At 44.0% G+C, this 9,784-nt stretch overlaps 1 long non-coding RNA gene across 1 annotated transcript; it reads left to right on the top strand.

The window, feature by feature from the left end:
• The first annotated feature begins 247 nt into the window (after window positions 1–247).
• Window positions 248–9,556, top strand: LOC133474117 (uncharacterized). The gene is made up of 2 exons (XR_009787355.1): window positions 248–2,126; window positions 8,369–9,556. It is a non-coding gene; the product is annotated as an uncharacterized LOC133474117 (long non-coding RNA).
• Window positions 9,557–9,784: the final 228 nt, after the last annotated feature.

Genomic DNA, 9,784 nt, shown 5'->3' on the forward strand with positions numbered 1-9,784 from the left:
GAACGCTTTTTCGCTACATATTATCGCAAGCTAAGACCTAGACCTCAGTGGAAGAGTCAAAGACGGGCACTTGCAGGGAGTCGGTGCTGGTAGACCGAAGGCCATCCAAGCGGGATGTAGTTGCCGGACCAGACCGTGAAATTTAATTGGATATTAGATCAGGCGAACAGGACCAGTATGGAGGGTGTTGTTGGTTGTGGGTTGGGTCAAGGAAGAAGGGGGTAGAGGGGGTTTCCCGCTGGCTCCTTTGTGGTCCGGACACCTCACCCTTCCCAGGACCTAACCATAACCACTCGCCCCGGGAACTTATGCAGTCGTAGAATCGGTACATCACCTCCAAAATAGGGTACCGTAGAGCCCAAAATGAGGACTAAAATAAGGGATGGACAACTTATCCAGCATGGTCAAACCAGCGTTTCCAAGAGGAGAAACGCTGGGTCGGATAAACTTAACCAATTTGAAAATGGACTATCTCAAACCGAGGGTCCTAATCCTAAAATTGATATTTGGAATACTTACCTGTTTGGATTTAAAAACAAGAGCTGACGTCATCGCAAAAGGATGGTGAAGGACCGCCTCCCCAAAAAACTAAGATCAGGCATTGGATCATTGACCCGGAAGCGTAGTCACGTGGTCTAAAAATAAAAGTAGGCGGAGACTCGGCCGCCCCCACCATTTTGCCCAGCTGCTCGACGAGAGAGAAAAACATCTCCTTAGCCGCTGAAGCCAACATAAACAGTAAGACGGTTAATTAACCACTTCACTAATAATAATTATTCGCTTATTTACTTATTTTTCATGGTGCCCAAGCCTGAGGAAGACCCTAGAAGGTCGAAACGTCGCGACGGGCACTTTATAGCGCTTCCTTTTTTTTCCTTTTTTTCTCCGTTTGGAAATGACCTCATTTGGTTACTTCTCGCCACTAGAGGGCAATACAGCCCCGTACATTACACAGGACACACATAGGCCAAGAAGGGCACTCACACAAAAAGACAACACGTCGTTCTTTTTCTCTCTCTTTTTTATTTCTTTAATCAAAAACCAAGACTAAGAAAAGTGGATAACAGTAATAAAAATAAGAATACATTTATAGAAAGGAGGAACACAAAACAGCCTAAACAAAGGAGGTTACTCAAAAAAAGCAAAAACGTGCTGAATAAATAAATAAATAAATAAACAACAAACCAAAAACAGCGTAAACAAAGGAGGTGACTCAAAAAAAAGCAAAAACGTGCCGAATAAACAAATAAGTCAATAAACAACAAACCAAGCTTGGGAATGATGAAAGGACAAGTGGTTCGCTGTGGGCGAAGACACGCCCGGACTGACCCTAAAGCCAAGAGGTGCAGATTCGGGGACCAACCGCCTCGGCACCGGGAGGGACGAGAACACTGGGGGATGGACTGTGCATTACCTCCTCCCAACATAACGGGAGGAGAGATCTTATCGCTCGCCCTAACCAGCCCGTGCCTCTCCTGGTGTCCACGTTCTCGTTCTGACCGGTCCGGGGCCCGGTTTGGTCCCCCACTCCGCTCTGATTCGTCGGTAGTCCAAACTGGACGCCCTAAAAATAACAAAACACATGGTGGAGAATTCAACCTCCTAGACAATTTATATCACCGAGTCCGAATGCGTAGAACTTATGCAGTCGTAGAATCGGTGCATCACCTCCAAAATAGGGTACCGTAGAGCCCAAAATGAGGACTAAAATAAAGGATGGACAACTTATCCAGCATGGTCAAACCAGCGTTTCCAAGAGGAGAAACGCTGGGTCGGATCATGGACAATGCCAAAGGTTGGGGAACCGGGACGGAAGCCCAGCAGACCGACAGGAGGCTGAGTCGGCGATCGCAACACCCGCATCGGAATCGACCGCGAGGGACGAGGAGAACACAAATACAGTGACCTCGCTGCCAGTCTCAAAACCAGCTTCAGCTGCACAGCAGCAGGACATCACGACGGCTGCGCCGACATCGGAGGCCTCTCCCTCCACTGCCGCAAGGGGGGATGGGAGTCCCCGATCCGGTGCAACCCAGGACAACCCAACCACCGCCACAGTGGACTTTGACCCGCAATCGACGGGGGATGACAGCTACGGAAAAGACTGAGACAATTGGAATTGCCAGGTGAGAGCCCTCACGCAAAAAAACATTGACTCCTACCTTTTTCGTTCCTTAAAGGGATGCTACCCGAGCCAAGCCACGACAACCAATCCTCAAAAAAAGTCCAAAGACATTTGAGAAAGAAACAGTCTAACAACTAATCCTAAACCTCTTCCTAAACTTAACCAATCTCGAGTATGAGCCCTAACCATAATTTTGGTCCCAGCGCCGATTTTAGGCCTTTGTCGAAGCTTAATCAGCAAATAACAACTTACTCTAACCTCTTCCTAAACTTAACCAATTCGAAAATGGACTATCTCAAACTGAGGGTCCTAACCCTAAAATTGATCTACGCCAGTTAAATTACTGGGGGATGGCCGTGGGGATCCGGGAGGAAGGTGACCGGGCTCAAGGCCCATCGGGGTCCCTCTCATGCTCACATGCTCGGCCCATAGCCCTCTAGCCCCAACCGCTGCCCCTGAACGCTTTTTCGCTACATATTATCGCAAGCTAAGACCTAGACCTCAGTGGAAGAGTCAAAGACGGGCACTTGCAGGGAGTCGGTGCTGGTAGACCGAAGGCCATCCAAGCGGGATGTAGTTGCCGGACCAGACCGTGAAATTTAATTGGATATTAGATCAGGCGAACAGGACCAGTATGGAGGGTGTTGTTGGTTGTGGGTTGGGTCAAGGAAGAAGGGGGTAGAGGGGGTTTCCCGCTGGCTCCTTTGTGGTCCGGACACCTCACCCTTCCCAGGACCTAACCATAACCACTCGCCCCGGGAACTTATGCAGTCGTAGAATCGGTACATCACCTCCAAAATAGGGTACCGTAGAGCCCAAAATGAGGACTAAAATAAGGGATGGACAACTTATCCAGCATGGTCAAACCAGCGTTTCCAAGAGGAGAAACGCTGGGTCGGATAAACTTAACCAATTTGAAAATGGACTATCTCAAACCGAGGGTCCTAATCCTAAAATTGATATTTGGAATACTTACCTGTTTGGATTTAAAAACAAGAGCTGACGTCATCGCAAAAGGATGGTGAAGGACCGCCTCCCCAAAAAACTAAGATCAGGCATTGGATCATTGACCCGGAAGCGTAGTCACGTGGTCTAAAAATAAAAGTAGGCGGAGACTCGGCCGCCCCCACCATTTTGCCCAGCTGCTCGACGAGAGAGAAAAACATCTCCTTAGCCGCTGAAGCCAACATAAACAGTAAGACGGTTAATTAACCACTTCACTAATAATAATTATTCGCTTATTTACTTATTTTTCATGGTGCCCAAGCCTGAGGAAGACCCTAGAAGGTCGAAACGTCGCGACGGGCACTTTATAGCGCTTCCTTTTTTTTCCTTTTTTTCTCCGTTTGGAAATGACCTCATTTGGTTACTTCTCGCCACTAGAGGGCAATACAGCCCCGTACATTACACAGGACACACATAGGCCAAGAAGGGCACTCACACAAAAAGACAACACGTCGTTCTTTTTCTCTCTCTTTTTTATTTCTTTAATCAAAAACCAAGACTAAGAAAAGTGGATAACAGTAATAAAAATAAGAATACATTTATAGAAAGGAGGAACACAAAACAGCCTAAACAAAGGAGGTTACTCAAAAAAAGCAAAAACGTGCTGAATAAATAAATAAATAAATAAACAACAAACCAAAAACAGCGTAAACAAAGGAGGTGACTCAAAAAAAAGCAAAAACGTGCCGAATAAACAAATAAGTCAATAAACAACAAACCAAGCTTGGGAATGATGAAAGGACAAGTGGTTCGCTGTGGGCGAAGACACGCCCGGACTGACCCTAAAGCCAAGAGGTGCAGATTCGGGGACCAACCGCCTCGGCACCGGGAGGGACGAGAACACTGGGGGATGGACTGTGCATTACCTCCTCCCAACATAACGGGAGGAGAGATCTTATCGCTCGCCCTAACCCTAACCCTAACCCTAACCCTAAACCCTAACCCTAACCCTAACCCTAACCCTAACCCTAACCCTAACCCTAACCCTAACCCTAACCCTAACTAACCCTAACCCTAACCACTAACTAACCCTAACTAACCCTAACCCTAACCCTAACCTAACCCTAACCCTAACCCTAACCCTAACCCTAACCCTAACCCTAACCCTAACCCTAACCCTAACCCTAAAACCCTAACTAACCAACTAACCCTAACCCTAACCCTAACCCTAACCCTAACTAACCCTAACCCTAACTAACCCTAACCCTAACCCTAACCCTAACCCTAACCCTAACCCTAACCCTAACACTAACCCTAACCCTAACCCTAACCTAACCTAACCCTAACCCTAACCTAACCTAACCCTAACCCTAACCCTAACCCTAACCCTAACCCTAACCCTAACACTAACCCTAACCCTAACCCTAACCCTAACCCTAACCTAACCTAACCCTAACCCTAACCCTAACCCTAACTAACCCTAACCCTAACCCTAACCCTAACTAACCCTAAACCCTAACCCTAACTAACCCTAACCCTAACCCTAACCCTAACCCTAACCCTAACCCTAACCCTAACCCTAACCCTAACCCTAACCCTAACCCTAACCTAACCTAACCCTAACTAACCCTAACTAACCTAACCCTAACCCTAAACCCTAACCCTAAACTAACCCTAACTAACCTAACCCTAACCCTAACCCTAACCCTAACCCTAACCCTAACCTAACCTAACCTAACCTAACCCTAACCCTAACCCTAACCCTAACCCTAACCCTAACCCTAACCCTAACTAACCCTAACCCTAACCCTAACCCTAACCCTAACCCTAAACCCTAACCCTAACCCTAACCCTAACCCTAACCCTAACCCTAACCCTAACCCTACTAACCCTAACCCTAACTAACCCTAACCCTAACCCTAACCTAACCCTAACCCTAACCCTAACCCTAACCCTAACCCTAACCCTAACCCTAACCCTAACCCTAACCCTAACCTAACCCTAACCCTAACCCTAACCCTAACCCTAACCCTAACCCTAACCCTAACCCTAACCCTAACCCTAACCCTAACCCTAACCCTAACCCTAACCCTAACTAACCCTAACCTAACTAACCCTAACACTACTAACCCTAACCCTAACCCTAACCCTAACCCTAACCCTAACCCTAACCTAACCTAACCCTAACCCTAACTAACCCTAACCCTAACCTAACCCTAACTAACCCTAAACCCTAACTAACCCTAACCCTAACCCTAACCCTAACCCTAACCCTAACACTAACCCTAACCCTAACCCTAACCCTAACCCTAACCCTAACCCTAACCCTAACCCTAACCCTAACTAACCCTAACCCTAACCCTAACCCTAACCCTAACCCTAACCCTAACCCTAACCCTAACCCTAACTAACCCTAACCCTAACCCTAACCCTAACCCTAACCCTAACCTAACCGCCCCCACCATTTTGCCCAGCTGCTCGACGAGAGAGAAAAACATCTCCTTAGCCGCTGAAGCCAACATAAACAGTAAGACGGTTAATTAACCACTTCACTAATAATAATTATTCGCTTATTTACTTATTTTTCATGGTGCCCAAGCCTGAGGAAGACCCTAGAAGGTCGAAACGTCGCGACGGGCACTTTATAGCGCTTCCTTTTTTTTCCTTTTTTTCTCCGTTTGGAAATGACCTCATTTGGTTACTTCTCGCCACTAGAGGGCAATACAGCCCCGTACATTACACAGGACACACATAGGCCAAGAAGGGCACTCACACAAAAAGACAACACGTCGTTCTTTCTCTCTCTTTTTTATTTCTTTAATCAAAAACCAAGACTAAGAAAAGTGGATAACAGTAATAAAAATAAGAATACATTTATGGAAAAGAAAAACACAAAACAGCCTAAACAAAGGAGGTGACTCAAAAAAAAGCAAAAACGTGCTGAATAAATAAACAACAAACCAAAAACAGCGTAAACAAAGGAGGTGACTCAAAAAAAAGCAAAAACGTGCCGAATAAACAAATAAGTCAATAAACAACAAACCAAGCTTGGGAATGATGAAAGGACAAGTGGTTCGCTGTGGGCGAAGACACGCCCGGACTGACCCTAAAGCCAAGAGGTGCAGATTCGGGGACCAACCGCCTCGGCACCGGGAGGGACGGGAACACTGGGGGATGGACTGTGCATTACCTCCTCCCAACATAACGGGAGGAGAGATCTTATCGCTCGCCCTAACCCTAGCATAGAAATAAATAAATAAATAAAGATATCATTGGGTAAAACAGAGATAAAAACCATTAAAATACTTGAACTACACATGGAAAACAATTAAAACACCAATACATTCGAACAAACTTTAGATAAAAAGTAAAAAAATCAAAAGTGGTATAAGGATTAAAAACAATTAAAAAATAAGGAATATAGTTAATACATTAGAGGTGTAGTTTTCCAATAGGGAAACTCATTAAAACTAAATGGCATGGGGGGATTATAGGGTTAATGGAAAAAGTGAAAAATAAATTCGGTTCATTGTTGGGAGAAAAATTTATGCAAATGAGGGAGTATATAAAAGCCAGCGCACACTAAGAGCCTCAGTTCGTTTTTGACCAGTGTAGTGTTAACATCAATAGCTGTGCTTGGGGAATCTGTGTGCCAGGGACCTGAAGAAGGCTCACAAGAGCCGAAACGTCGTCCAGGCACACGGGGATACAATTCTTGGGGGGTTTTTTTTGGTTGTTTTTGTGTTTTGGTTTTTTTCAATTGTTTTTGGTCTTTTGGTTGGTTATTATAAAAATACATTACAAATTGATACCTTGGCTAATAGATACAAAACAAAGCAAACAATTCATTACTTATATAACCAAGGCGAATTCATTAATTATATAACCAAGGCGAACTCAGAATTGGTGGACCAATAATAAAAAAGTAAAAAATACAAATAAATAAATAAACAAATTAAATAATTACATCATAAGTGACAGAGCATGGGTTGGGATGGCCAGTGGACTACGGTCCGCTATGGAGGACGTGGCCGGGTGGACCGTCAACAACAGGGGCGGCGGGAGGACGGGTATTGGCGCGGGGGGATGGACCGTGCACTTCCTTCCCAATCCCGGAGTGGGGATTATATCCCCAACCCCGGGAGAGGGAGGGATCGGTTTCATTCCCCTAACCCTAACCCTAACCTTCAAACCCTAACCACTTCATTCCTATCCCTATTTCCAACTTTAACCCTAGGGGGAACAAAGTTCATTACAATTACATCACAAAAAGTTAAAAAGACCCAAAAAAGCAAAACAATTGGTAAAATACATTAAAAAATATAAAACAGCATAAAAAGCTAAAAAAAACTATACAATTATTAAAATGTTATTAAACGAGTTATAGGGTTAAAATATCAATACATGGACAAAGGTTCAATTTCAAGATGGCAATTATGCAGAAGGATTGGCAATTATGGGGTTAATTTAAAGTGGGTTTTACTTTGCACATATTCTTTTAAAAGATCTTTTTTAAAATAGGACCAAAAAACAACGGGTATAAAAGGGGAGGGCGTTTTCACTAGCTCAGTTTGGTTTGGGAGTTTGAACAGTCAACATCACTTATTTTTACAGTGCATTTATTAAATTCTGTGTGCCAGGACCTGAGGAAGGCTCCTTAGAGCCGAAACGTTGTCAAGGCACACCGTTTGGTCGACAAAAGTTGTTTTTTTGGGGGATTTTCTCTTTTTTTGTTTTTTGTTGTTATAATTAGAGATATATTACAAATTCATAAATGTTAATAAATAGCACATCCAAAACATAAATAACAAAGGCGACTCTATAAAACTCAATTGCAAATACAAAAAAGAAAATTGGAACAAAGATGACTGGTGGAGAGTGGAAAGTGGTCCACTATGACCGGCGTGGCCAGCAGGCACGCCGCCAGGAATGGGGAAATGGAGACGGGAGATGGCGTAGGGGGATGGACCGTGCATCTCCCCCCCGATCCCGGAAGGGGAATTATTTCCCCTATACTGGGAGAGGGAGGGTTCAGTTCCCCTCACCTAACCCTACAAACAAACATTCACACCTACGGGCAATTTAGAGTCTCCAATTAATGCATGTTTTTGGGATGTGGGAGGAAAACGGAGTGCCGGGCAAAAACCCATGCAGGCAAGGGGAGAGCATGCAAACTCCACACAGGCAGGACCGGGGATTGAACCCTGGTCCTCAGAACTGTGAGGCATACTTATGAAGTATAGGTACTAAATATTACAAAACCATTAATATATTTTTGCTTTCCTATTTATTCTATAGGGAACCAGTATCAATGACCGTGATCCTGACTTGTCGACAGAAGACGATGCATTCGTAAGGATAAAAGTGCCTTCCGGTCCAACCTATTTTTTAGTTGACCAAAAGGACTGGGCCTCATTACAGAAATTGAGAAAACCCAGAGGATTCAAGGGCCTTGACTGGCATTATTTCCAAAGGAATTCGATCCATCCATCCATACTGTTCAATAGCTTTCAAAAGACAGAACTAAGACACTTGGCTCAATAAGACAAGGCCCGGAATTTTGGTGTCTGTGTTACTGTCAATTTGAGAACTGTCCTGTTGAAGTCACCGTCACAATAGATAGCAAAAAGGATTTTTTTAAGACACTGTACATTTCAAGGGTGGTATGAGCATCCACAATCGCATTGAACTAAAGTCAAGACCTGTGAGAGGAAGAGAAAGGGATTCACTGGGGCAAAAATTACAAAGAATTGCCCAGATCTCTCTACTTAAGAAACCTTCTGAAATTGGACGAAGCAGTCATGGAATCAGGCTGCAGAGATGAGGCACTCACACCTCCTGTATTGAAAACCATTTCATGGGAAAAGAGGCAAAGTCATCTGCACAACAATGAGCTGTTAAGTTTGCATTTCATGGTGGAAAGAAAGACTTAAGCCAGATGTGCTCCAAAAAGTATTTTTATTCCCCAAAGGTGTACTGTATTGACATTTATCGTGACAGGACCAGAGAAGACATCCTCTATTTGGACGCCACTGGCAGCATCATAAAGAAGGAAAAATGCTCCCCACCATTCTATGTGTATGAGCTTGTTGTGAAGAATTCATTGAAAAACTCCTCACCCTTCCCTACTTGACTTGTGAACACACCACTGCCTCGGTCAAGTATTTTCTTGACACGTTTCAAGGACGTATGGACAGAGAGCGATGCAGGCACCAGTAATGCTTCTATTGTGCTAATGCAAGCACTGTGTCTTTCATTTATAAAGACCAATTTGAATAGCACCATTGAACATTACTACTCTATAGTTTGTGGAAAGGGGACATCCACAGATTTTGAAGTACCTATCCTACACTGTTGCTTGAGGCATTTGATGAAGAATGCCAAGGACATTTGCAGAAAATATTACTATTTTCATTAGTAATTTGAACAATGTCATCCATATTTGTTAACTGGTTGCTAATTTTATCAATAAATCTTATAAATATCTGTATGGTAACTAAGATTTTATATTTTGGTGTTGCAGTGCCAAACAACATTACCACCTTGCAATGCACGTGTTTGGACTTCTTACAACTGCAACAACATTACAAGGTTTAGATGACATGGTTTTAAGCGCTGCAGTTCTTTTCTCCAGTCCATGCAGTGGAGTAAATGTTGAAAAGCACTTTAAAAACCTTCAACTCCTGATGCAAGACAAAAAGCTTTTGGAGAAAA

The sequence above is a fragment of the Phyllopteryx taeniolatus genome, chromosome 1 (assembly GCF_024500385.1).
Source record: "Phyllopteryx taeniolatus isolate TA_2022b chromosome 1, UOR_Ptae_1.2, whole genome shotgun sequence".
Classification (NCBI taxonomy): Eukaryota; Metazoa; Chordata; class Actinopteri; order Syngnathiformes; family Syngnathidae; genus Phyllopteryx; species Phyllopteryx taeniolatus.